This window comes from Cyprinodon tularosa, unplaced genomic scaffold (genome assembly GCF_016077235.1).
Source record: "Cyprinodon tularosa strain WSP-4 unplaced genomic scaffold, ASM1607723v1 ctg437, whole genome shotgun sequence".
NCBI classification, from domain to species: domain Eukaryota; kingdom Metazoa; phylum Chordata; class Actinopteri; order Cyprinodontiformes; family Cyprinodontidae; genus Cyprinodon; species Cyprinodon tularosa.
In genome coordinates, this window is record NW_024039160.1 from 218,865 (window position 1) to 231,532 (window position 12,668).

Sequence of the window (12,668 nt, forward strand, 5' to 3'; positions counted from 1 at the left end):
GCCTAAAAACATGAGGTTACACATTAAAAGGGATTTTCTCACCATTTTTATTTCTATGTGTAATTAAAAGGGCTTTCCTATTTTTGTATGGATTACTGTTGTGCCTTTCAGTATCCATATTCTTTTCATATTTTTCATTACTAGCAAAGATTAGCAAAATTGCCCTTTTAATTTAAATGAATAGAATCTGTTTTGTTTTTTAACATTTGTAATTTTTTTACTCTGTTTTTTTATTTGATTTTTTTTTTTTTTTGGTTAAGTTTGTATTCTCGCATACGAATCATCAGAACCTTCTTTGTCTAAGTTTGTGCATACACACAAGGAACCAGAGTGTGTTTCCGCTTTGCTCTCAGTGATAGATTTGAAATGCAATTTAAGAAAGGAGATAATCATATTTATATATATTTATATAAATATGCATATAAACCTTTTTGGGGGGGGGGTTGTTTTTTGTTTTGTTTTTTTGTATTTGTTTTTTTGTCTAAAATGAAAGACATGGTTGAATTAGTGCCAATATGTTTGTGAAAATCTGAGCTAATTGTTCTTTATTTTTTCTAGTTGTTATTAGTGAATGAGCCAGAATATAGCAACAGCTAGTTCAGGCTCTGCTGGACCTTTTCCACATTGTTTGTGTGAGAAAACGGTGGTTCTATGAACCAGAAGTGATCCACAGTAAGGACGGTATTTTTGAGAAACGTAAAGGGAAATGGTGTCATGGTTTCTCTGAAAGTCCACCATCAGACCCATGGTCTTTCTTGGTTAATCTCCAGGCTGATGTGCCTACTGTCTGTATGCAGATTCAGGAGTTTTGCTGACTGGTCCAGTGAGTTGCAGTCATTTTACTACAGAGAGAAGAGGAGCTGGTACGACTGAGGATGCTCTCTAATGCTACTTTCAGTGAGGAAGCTGGTGATCCACTGGCGCTGTGAGCTTCTAGTGTTTCAGGTCTGCAAATCAGATCCTGGTGTACCATCCTGGTAACCTGGCATAAACCAGATTGATACCATGAATTTCAATTTGAATTCTACATGGTATCTATCTGGGAAGCCTCGCAAGAGAGAGGGACATTAAGTACAATTCTTCGAGCAGACTGGGTACCTGCTTCTCATGTCAGGTTTTCAGCCAATTACAGCAGCAGTACCAGCTGTGAACAATCACATTTTGTATTAGTTTTACAGCTAGTGGAGTTAACTGATAAATCAAACTCTCACCAAATCTGGTCGAGAGGAAAGCACAAACATTTTCTCATCCACCAAGCAACAAATACATTTTTTTAACCAATTTTTCAAAAGAAATGGAGGATATTTCAAATGAAACCGGTGCATAGTGTTGAGAATTGATAAGATTTTCACGTTTCAGATTCCCTTATCGATTTTGTGAAACGATTCGATTCTCTTATCGATTCTTGTCACAGTCATCTAAATCTAATGGAGAAGGCATCCATTTAATGAAAAAGCATTATTGTACAGTTTTGGGAAATAAACTAATCTCTCCTTGATTTAAATAAATGAGCATCACCTTTCTCTCGCTCGTTGAACTGCGGAGCAACTTCGTTGCATGTTTCGTTACATCCGTTGCAATAACTAGAATCCTGTAATAATTCCAGCTACCAGTAGTTCTAATTAAACATGTTGGCAATGAAGGGCTGGATAAACGAGAAAGGCACACTCCCTTAATAACTCCAAAGAGAGGTATGAAATTGATTTATTTCCAGAAATGGCATATGATTTAGTAGGAACCACATTAAGCACAGTGATATAAAACTAGCTACTTACCACCAGAGTTGCCTTCCATGCTGGTTGTAACTTTAGCTTCTGTCCGGCAGGATTGAAAAACACAGCATTCATGTTGTGTGCACAGGTGTTTCTGCATGTTGGATGTATTTCCTCCCGTGGTTGTAATTGCCACTTTGCAATTAATGCAAAGTGCCTTGTTGCCATCTTTCTCTTCCTTAAAATGTAGGGTGACCAGATTTGGATTTCTGAAAAGGACACTTTTTTTTTTTTTTTTGACTGCTGGGCCGCTGAATGGACCTGACTTTAACAGAGAGCCATGAGACGCCCGTTCTCAGCCGGAGGAGGGGGGGCTGGGGACCGGTAAGGCAGGCGGGGGGAAGCACGGGGCCGCTGTTGCTTAGGCTACTGTTACCGGGTCAGATTCGGTTGCTCTGTCCCCCGTGCTGATTCCCTGTTTCGACTACATGCTGCACTGTAGTCGACAAAATATCCCGGAGGATTTTGAAATTCCCCCTGGACATTTTTTTTTAGGTCTGAAAAGTAGGACATGTCCGGGGCCGGGTCTGGTCACTCTATTAAAATGAAGCCAAACTTTCGATCAGTTTAACAATTGGGACACAATTTTATATCTTGCTTTTCTAGACTTAGGCCTGGTCACAATGTACTTGCTTACTGAATGCCGTGTGCATAACTTGCGAGCCCTAGGCTCTGGTGCTGCCTGGAATTGATAAGAGAATCGATAGGCATGCTGCCAAACGGTGCCATGGAATTGGAACACACAGAACCGGTTTTGAACAGGAACCGGTGTTCGATTCCCATCCCTACCGGTGCAGCCATGTTTTTTGTTTTTTTATCTTCAGCCTTCCAAACATTGGATGATGCATTGACTTCTTACATGTCACTGCATTTCATTGGTCTGAAACATTTCTGTATTGAAGGTAATGCAAGTCATGCTTTTAAAACCATTTGGTTGTACAAACATTAAGGTAAAGATTGCCTTGTGATTTCTAAATATTGTTGAAAAAGCCCAGAAATATTCTGGTTGACATTATAGAATGTCCTTATTTCTTGTCAAATATTGGTTGTAAACACACTGCACAGTTTAAAAAGATTGTGAGAAATTGGAAACAAACTGCAGCAGGAGGAGAAAAGTTTCTCTTTATTGATTCTTGAATGACAAGTTCAGCTGACAGGAAGATGGAGAGAGGCAGGCATGCAAACTTGCAAGCGCATGCATTATGCACATGCACCTTCAATCACACGTGAACAGGAAGACAAGCACACACAAGCACAATGCACCTCCCACGCTACCGAGACACAGACTCTCCTGACAAATTAGAATGTGAGTGAGTTTGGTGGTTTTTGGCATCACAGTTCTGTCACATTTCTGTCAGGGCTGCACGTGGTTTCACAGCGAGACAAAAAAGTTGAAAAGAACGCTCATGTCTTTCTCCACTCCCACTTTCTCCCTCTTTCTCTATCCTTCTGTTTTCGGATGCTCTTTATTGAGTTTGAAGTGGGAATATGGAGAAGTCTGCAACACATGCTGCATAATTCTCAGTGTCCTATTGTAACACCCCAGGTTGTTATATAATTTACCAAGGACATTCACATTTTAATTCTAAATTATTGTCCTGCAATGAAAATATATTAATCCCAGCCAGTCTGATAATTAACACCATTCCTGAATAAAAAGGCTAATACTCAGCATGCAAAGTAATATCTACCCACATCACTATTCCTAAACAACAAATCAGTCTGTAAAGCAAAAAGGGAAACAAAATGTGACCTAATGAGCATCAGGCACCACACATGCCAGAACATCCAAAATCACTACTTCTATAATATTATAACCACAGATTTCCTTTTATATTTGCTTTTTGCTGTTTGTTGTGCAGCCTAAAGCACTGCTGCCCTTACATGTAACGGTTTCTCTCCAAGTAAGGATACTGTTTTGGCTATAAATACCAATTTTCTCAATCACAACATATTATAGGGCTTGCTTAGCTTCTGCACAGACTGAACTTTTACAAAGGGTTCTTTTTTTGCTCCTTTGTAATAATTATTTTATTTAATGGTATTGTCAATCATTCTGGTGATTTGTTTACATTACTTTTTTTTTCCCTACTTGCTTTGATTCTGTTTTATTTTGCTATATTTTAATCATGTAAAGCACTTTGCATTGTCTTTGTACTGAATTGTGCTATACAAATAAATTTGCCTTGCCTTGCCTTACGCCATCCTACATGCTCGTCCCCATTTTCACTTATCTGTGCTGAGTCTGACAGTGGAAAAATTGCAAATCTTCTTCTGGAATATAAGCGAGGAGAAATGGGCTTGTACATGCTTCCGCATGTGTTTTGTAGGTGTTCCCTCTCGGGAGCAGGTACAGGGTTGTGCATGTGCATTTATTTATTTTTTTTTTTAATTAAAGTGGAGAGGGTGGGTCTTTTCAAAAACTTGGGGAAATCCTCCATTATACCTTTAAATGCAGGAAAACGGCACATTAACATGAAAAGACTGCAGCCAATTCAGTCTCTTCACTCTGACATAATTGTAAAGAGTGTATCTTATTTACTGTTCGTAAGATCTCCAAGGAGTCTGTGTTTTATATAGATAGATAGATGAGGAAATAAATATGTTGTGCAATTATATCTATAAATATTCCACCTAAATCAACAATGGTCATTTATTTCTGTTCATATTCCTTCCAGTTGAAGTCAGACATTTTGCATTTCTAACGAACATTGAAAACAGCTCATTACCCTCAGAAAATGTGAAAGAGGTGTGTGTGTGTTTGCCCAAAATGTCTAACTGAAGATAATTAGCTTGTCCAGCTGGGTATTAAAGCAGTAGAGAGGCAAAGGTTTTGCATAAATACTATGTTTATGTGCCAGCTATTGTTAAACCTCAGTTTTTTTTATTTCTAATAGAAGAGTTTTGGTGTGTGGGTGTGTGCAGTCAGACAGTATTTTAACATGGCTAGCCGACTTCTTGCAGCCCACAGTTAAACAGTGACTCACAAATTCCTCTCTCATTCTGCTTCTTTTTCTCACCATCAGCGTCTTTTTTTTTCTTCCCCTCTGTACTTTTTTTTAGTCTTTAACACATTTCACTGGTTTTCTGACATATTTTTCTCTGACGTGCCTTCTTTTTTTCCCTCTGTAGGTTTGGTGCTGACTATAGCAGAGTTTAGGACAGAGGTGTTGCCCCCACAGTCTCCACCCCCAGCATTGACCCAGTAAGTTAGAATACTCCTTCACTTGCCTTTTCACTTAAATCTCAAATACTGAAATTTTTGTTCTCCTTGTCACTAATTTATTTCTTAATTTACTTACAATTTGCAACAATAACAAAATGTAAAGCCTCTAATGCGGATACAATCATTAAAAGACAAACCTCTGGTTTAGTGTTTACAGTATTTGCAAGTATACATGTTAGAATCTCATCCAGCAATTAGACTGTGATCATTTTACGGACTTGTTATCAGCTATTAGTAACTGTTGTTATCAGCTATTAGTAACTACAAGACTGAAATGTGTTTTTTTTCATGCATTTACATCGTTAATTGGAATCAATCATCATAAAGACAAAATTTCTGATCATATCTGGTCGGATGAAAGAATTTTCTACCCTTTATGGCCTCAAATCATTTCTGCCTTACCTTAAAGCTGAACAAGCATTTAGCTTTATCCAGATAACTCCATTTAAAAAAAAAACGAAAAGCTCTAAAGCACAATAGTATCTGACAGGGTAGAAATCAGTAGAGCTTAGCAAAATGAAGATTAAAAAACCTTTTGTTCAGCTCCTTTGTTGGTGTGAGGTTCTCTGTGATGAACTTGAACAATAAAAACATGCGAAATGATCAAATTGCCATTATCCAAATAGGGAAATTGGCATCTTTTTCCACACCTGCTGAAATAATATAAATCTTTCTTATTACAGTTAGTGTTACATCTTTTATTCAGTCTTTATAGAGCTTTCAAACACAAGAAAGGCAACATACTGAGGAGGGTTTTTGAAAACATTTATGTTGTGTATCCTTTTCTGAAGCATATTTTTGATGTTTTATTTCCTTATCTACACACTTACCAAACTTGCAGTCAGCTCTTTACCATAGATTCCATTCATAGCTTGCCTAAAGTAAACCACCTTACACTGAGGCTGTTTCGCCTTAAAGGAGAAGTTCACTTTTTAACACTTTAAGCCCATTTTCTGTATTGTCCAGGATGAAATCGAATGATCGACACCAAAATTTTGACAATTGGTCCTGTCTCTGCTTTTTGGCTCATGCAGAATCCCCCTGGCTGCTTCAGAACAGCTTCCATTGTGCATGTCCGATAATGTCCTTAAAACAACCTTAAACGTTCTTTTTTTAAAATATGCTACTCACCGGGTCGTCAGCGCTGTTCAATGACGTTCCAAAAAAAGTTTCGTAAAGAAAAAACGTTCCTGTAGTGTTTTATTTAGCATTTTGTAAATCCCATTGAGTTCTGTTGGAATAGTCAATATTCCCCTGCCACCGGAAACGGAAATGGGGCCTGTTTACACAGTTGTAGTCTTTTCGCTTCACTCTGTGTACTCCGACGTCGAGGTGCTAACGTCTCTGTTAAACACTTTAAAAAACTCTGAAAATGGAATACGAAAGGTGGATTCTTGATTCTCGACGTCGGAGTACACAGAGTGAAGCGAAAAGACTACAACTGTGTAAACAGGCCCCATTTCCGTTTCCGGTGGCAGGGGAATATTGACTATTCCAACAGAACTCAATGGGATTTACAAAATGCTAAATAAAACACTACAGGAACGTTTTTTCTTCACAAAACTTTTTTTGGAACGTCATTGAACAGCGCTGACGACCCGGTGAGTAGCATATTTTAAAAAAAGAACGTTTAAGGTTGTTTTAAGGACATTATCGGACATGCACTATGGAAGCTGTTCTGAAGCAGCCAGGGGGGGATTCTAAATGAGCCAAAAAGCAGAGACAGGAGCAATTGTCAAAATTTTGGTGTCGATCATTCGATTTCATCCTGGACACTACAGAAAATGGGCTTAAAGTGTTAAAAAGTGAACTTCTCCTTTAAGTTTTTATAGAAATGGCAATGAGGAGCAACTAGTGGGGGAGGGGGTTGGCAATGTGTTACCTTAAGCTGCATGCTGGTCGTGAAAACTTGCTTTTGGTATCTCTGCTTCTGTCTCCTTGAACCCCAGTTGGCCTTGGCAGATGGCCGCTCACACTGAGCCTGGTTCTGCTGGAGGTTTCTTCCTGTTAAAAGGAAGTTTTTCCTCTCCACTGTCGCTACAAGCATGCTTAGTGTGAGAGATTGTATTCGATTCAATGAGTCGATGCAATCAACTGGTTTTCCTTAGATAGAAAACTTTGAATCAATTTGACTGTATGATCTGGTGAACTGTAAAGTGCCTTTAGATGACGTGTTGTCTGGCGCTATATTAATAAACTGAATTGAAAACTGTGGAAAATCTTTAAACCAGCACAGATCCGTAATCACTGGAACCAGTATTTCATTGTTACAGAACTAACATAATCATCAGTTAAATTCCAATAAATCTCTAATTAAAAGCAATCCATTTTCAGGCTTTGCCACACACCTTTACTGAGGGTGCCACAAATTGTAATGGGCACTGTTAATTAACCTTGTGTGAATAAATTAATAAAAACTAAAGGAAAGGTCAGTTTTTGACTTAATTCTGAAGAGGTTGATTACCAATTATTAACCTCAGTTTATTACAGAAACTATGACAAATATGAAAATTGAAGTTTTAGGTTCTGAAGATCACATATTTTTCAAGAATGTTGAAAAAGTGTACAAAAGAACATGTAACAGGCTCTCAAACAAAGAATGTTTCCCAAATCAAAGGCAAAGCCAAATGTTCCCGTCAGCAAAGAAGAAAAAAAGTTTACTGACGCACAAGAGCGCACCCGTACACAACCCCCCGAGGGCCCCTGGGACTTCAAAGAGCCGTCTACTGTACCTCAGTGACACCTTAACACCAGGTGCCGCAGAAATGGGGAAGGAGGGAGGGTTGGTGGAAATGGTTCTGGAGAGAGAGGCTGAAAGTCGAACAATCTTTTGGAAAAAATTTTAAAAGAAGAGACAAAAAAGGTCAAAATCAGAAAGGGAGAGAGATGGGAATATGTGGGAGTTACAGTTACAGAAAGAGGGAATAAAGAGCAGAGGAGGAGAGGAAGACTAGAAGAAAGAAGTTTGTGAGATGGGAGGTAAAAACGAGGGACAGAGCGTCTGATGCAGGCCAGAAAGACAGAGTGGCAGAAAAGAGAAACAGACTGGGAGTTGTTGCAGCTGAAGACAGAGGCATGTGGGGGAGGCCAGTAACAGCGTGCTGCTAATACCCTCTGCTGCTTTGTTGTGAAGAACCCCAGTTCCCCTTTTATTGGTGAACCATTCCTTTTAATGACAGCAGTAAAACACACTCACACATGTATATATTGCCGTTCCTCGCTGCCTGACAGGATATAATGTTTTGAGCACAACGTGACAAGTCACAGCTCAACTTTTACAACTTGCAGGCTGAACGCTCTCGTTCACACAAACCAAAGTTCAAACGCAAAGGCAGCTCTTATAAAATAAAAAAAGACTTTACCAGCAAGGCATAAATATGCAGCAGAAATGTAGGTCTCGATCTAAACCAGTTGGCTCAAAGTGTTTAAATGAAGTTATCTGAACTGTCAGTCATAGAAACATCCAAATATCATACCCAAAGAATGAGTCAAACATAGCAGATAGCAGATAAAACCTGATTTGTTCATAATCTAAAACAAAAACCTACTACTCCGGTACTCCAATCTAACTGTTGCAAAACGTGCAACACGATCCGGCTACCGTTGAGCTTAACAGTTTGTAAGTTTGGTTCAGGTTACAATTTATTTTAATTAATAAAGATGTTGCACAAGAGACAGGGTTTGAGGGGTTGACCTAATATTTTCAATACATTAGAATTAATTATTCAATCAAATAGTTTAAATCGCCACCTAATCATCAGCTGGACTTTTCCAAATTGTTTAAAGGCCTAGTACATGTGTGTGGAAATATTTGACTCTGGAAAAGTGATAAAGAATTATATCAAATCATTTGTTCATATAAAATAGAAATAATGTTTGGTATTCCTAACTGACCTAAAACACAACTTTAACCTGATTCACTCTCAGACTATGAAGGGAAAAAGGGTTATTTGTCTTCTTAAACAGAATGCACCAATTTCAACCATCATGTTGCTCGGTGATCAGAGGTCATGATCAGCAGAGCGGTAGCCTCTGTGAGCTCCATAAAAAAAAAGTCAGAGTGGCTTGATTCCTCTGTTAAGCAGACTGAGCTAATTTAACTTTGCAAAAACATCTAAAGACAAGGACTAGAAACTAAAACGATTTGTCTCTTTTTAGGTACAACATTAGCATGCACTGTACTTTCATGTGTTCCAGCCTTGAAATTTTCCAGAAGCGTCCCTGAGGCTGTGAGAAAAATGAAACTGTCAGGCTGGACATTGTGCAGGCTTCTAGATGCCAATCACAAATGCCAGATCACAAATCTATCATGCAGTGTCTTAAAGTATTGCTAATTCATCTTACATTTTCTAAATACTATGTTACAGCCTCAAACCTCATTATTCTCCTGTTGGATTGTATCTGATTGAACTACATAAAATACTATATAATTGAAATGTGGAAACATTGTTAACTTAAATTTACTCAGATACCATTATTGAATCGAAAGCAACCAGTTCCCTTCTGAAATGACCTGATAAACAACAGTTTATATCAGTCTGTGGTTAATAAAGAATGACCAGGCTTGAAAAGGAGAGATTTTATCGCAGAGCACCCACTGTAGCGTTGTGCGTGTATGCAAAGCACTATTCATGGTGGAAAAACTGACACAGCAGGTCACTCTGAACTCTGCATCTCCATGCTGAACCATGGAGGTGGCAGGAGACCAATGTTATGGTTGCCCTGGACACAACCACTGAAATAAGTACATCAAAGTGTGGCAAGATCTTAATAAAAACAAATGCTAACTTTATCAGATCTTGTTGCAAATGTCTGTGGAAGGTACTAACATTTACAAACTGTGATATGTCAATTTAAAATGTTATGATTTAAGCCCAAATAAAATATTAACATCTGAGTTGTTGGGGCTGATTGAGCTATCTGATTAGAGTTTTTCTTCAATTTCATGCTGCAGATTAGCCTGATAAACCAGACTAAATGTGAGATTAAATATGTGATTTAGTCTGGCCCCGATGAATGAGACATTGGAAGATTGTTGATGAGAACAACCCGTTGTTTTTCAAACCATGTCTGTGCCTATTGGCCAACGCTGTGACGTAGTAAGCGCGACAGAAAGCTGGTGGGGGAGTCCTTCATAAAAATTAATGAGTGTAGAGCCTCTTCCTGCTCACATTTCAACAAAAACCCCAAGTCTAATCCTTCCAAAACTGATTCCAAGGCTGAGTCAAATGAGAATTGTTTAATAGTTGTTGCCATCTTCCTTGTGCTTTCTTTAACGTTGTGCAGCTTTGTCGTCACGCCCTCAAACCCCCGCCCGCTTTGCATCCTAAAGTTCAAAACGCATCTCTGCGTTGTGATTGGCCCGCCAGTTCTAGGGCCTGAGGCATTGATCGAGGCTAGACCACTTGCAGGCAAAAATAATTTTGGCCACTGGCGAATGGGGCTAGTTTACTATGCTAACTGCAGATAGTTTATTCTGTTTTTCTCCCATTAAGTTGCAGCAACCTGCTTTCTTAGCAACATCAACAGCTGTCAGCTTTCTAAGGATTATATGTGTTTGAGGAATTTATATTTTGGACAGATCTCCTATTAGATTAATTCAATGCCACATTCTTTAAAAGTGGAATATGATCCACTTTATGTCAAATTTTGTTATAACTTTCAGAGAGCTCAGGCTGTTCAGTGACTCTGTGGTTCCTCTCAGATCGGCAGGTTTAGTAACTTTTAACCCATCCAGCAACAATTGTAAGATAATTTTTAAACCTGTTTTGGTCAAACGGTTTTTGTTGTTGTTTTTATATGCAAGTCTATAATATATTGATAATTAACCTGAGGACTTGAAACTGATAGCAGGCTGCCACATGCCCAGATAAATACAGAAGCGGTTTCTCAGAGGACAGTCGGCACTTGATGCTTTTAGGGTGGTCCTTTTCTATGATATGTTATCTCTCCATTCGTTTTTACTCTCGGTTAATGTATTCATTATTAATAAAGGACCATTTAAATACATGCTTTGCAAATATTAAAAATCTGCTCCTAAATGCTGAATCTTCAGCCTATTTCTCAGGCTAAGAAGTATAAAATATGAATAAATGGTTTTACAAACATACCCTTGCTGCCGGGACTTCAATCTGCAATAAGATTCAGAAGACTCTATCTAGACTAAAGGGTATTTTTCATTATGGTAAAATATTTTCCAAACCATCGCCACCTTTTCTTTGGCTTTACCTTTATGTTCTATTAAGTTGGTTAATTCCGTGATATGATTACATGGTAGTTAGTGCTGTAGTTGTAATTAAATCATTCAGTCAAGCAGTGTCTTTTTTTACCAGCAAGTACTTTGAAAGATATTAACAGATGGAATTATATTATATACATCAATGTATATTACTTCTCTAGAGTTGGTGGGTAAACATAAAAGATTGGCTATATCAAACATATGTAAATGTTTAGTTTAGTTGTTGCATGTGTGTTAATTAAAAATAGTTATTCCACTCAAGTGTTTTTTAGTTTACAGAAGATGAATATCAGCAGATGAGTATTACAGTCTTTACTCCCCTTTTGTCCGCAGTTTTTTTTTTGTCACTTAAAAATGATGTGATTTTTGAAATAAAAAATGGGACCTCTAATGCAAAGAAGTTTTACATTTACATGCACCATTTAGTTTAACTTTGGACAAAAGTGTAAATTGGGAGTGCTATATTTGGAATATTAGGCACTCTTTGTCCACAGACTGGTAGCACCCATGCACTTTAAAACAATTCATAGTGCACCTAGTGTTTGCATTAATGTTATAAAATCTAAAAACACTCCAGGCTAGATTTACCTTCAATTGTCTCTATTCTAAATGTAAATTCAGGCTGTAACTTCACTAAGAACTCCATTTACTGGTTAAAAAAGATGATGCCTAAAGGTGGACTGCATCACATGCACATGACTCTCAAACTAAAATAAAGTGAACCCTGGCAACCTTACTCCCTGCTAATGTGTCCTTGAGCAAGTCACCCAGCTCCCACAGCAGCTCATGCAGAGGTGCTCTGAAGCCAGTCCCTGACCTCTGACCTCTTTGAGGAGGGTAGTGGACACAAAGAGGGATTCTCCCTGCGGGGATTAATAAAGTATCCCATTATCATTTGAATGCAGCTGATTGTATCTTTGTGAGTCTACATTTCATCCTGCAGAAGCTTTTCTGCAGCAATACCCAACGTGACCTCCCTGTCTCCTGTATCCATCGGGAGAGGGTCTGTGCACCAAATGTCATATGATAAGAAACAGTCGTTTTATCTTGTATACCTCCCTGCTTGCTATTCATCTAATGAATGGATTGCAGCTGTTCTAGCTACAGTTTGTTCTTCTGTTGCCTGGTTTGTAAACTGCTTTTATACACATGAATTTGACGTAAGTTTGGGTTGCCATTATGAGGCAAAACCTTTTGATATCTTATTAGAGGGAAACTTTTGACGGGAAGAAAGCTCTGCCTCCAATATAACTACAACTACTTTTTTTTTTGTACAGAGCAATAAAAGATGAGTCCTGGCGACAATTATTGTTGGAAAAATACACTATAAAACAGCTTTAATGCCCTTTTATTTATCATTATTCAAGGCTATCTCTGCAAAAGGGGTTGAATAAAGTGCATGATATACCGTTGCATAAATCCTAAAATCACA

At 38.2% G+C, this 12,668-nt stretch overlaps 1 protein-coding gene across 2 annotated transcripts in view; it reads left to right on the plus strand.

Moving 5' to 3' along the window:
- Nucleotides 1-4,899: 4,899 nt before the first annotated feature.
- wnt5b (wingless-type MMTV integration site family, member 5b) overlaps nucleotides 4,900-12,668 on the plus strand; it is a 63,669-nt gene continuing 55,900 nt past the window's right edge. Inside the window, exon 1 of one of the 2 annotated variants that reach the window (XM_038299840.1) lies at nucleotides 4,900-4,977. The gene's annotated coding sequence lies outside the window, so the exon portion shown is untranslated. The remainder of the gene's footprint in view (nucleotides 4,978-12,668) is intronic. The other variant, XM_038299839.1, reaches the window with a different exon arrangement.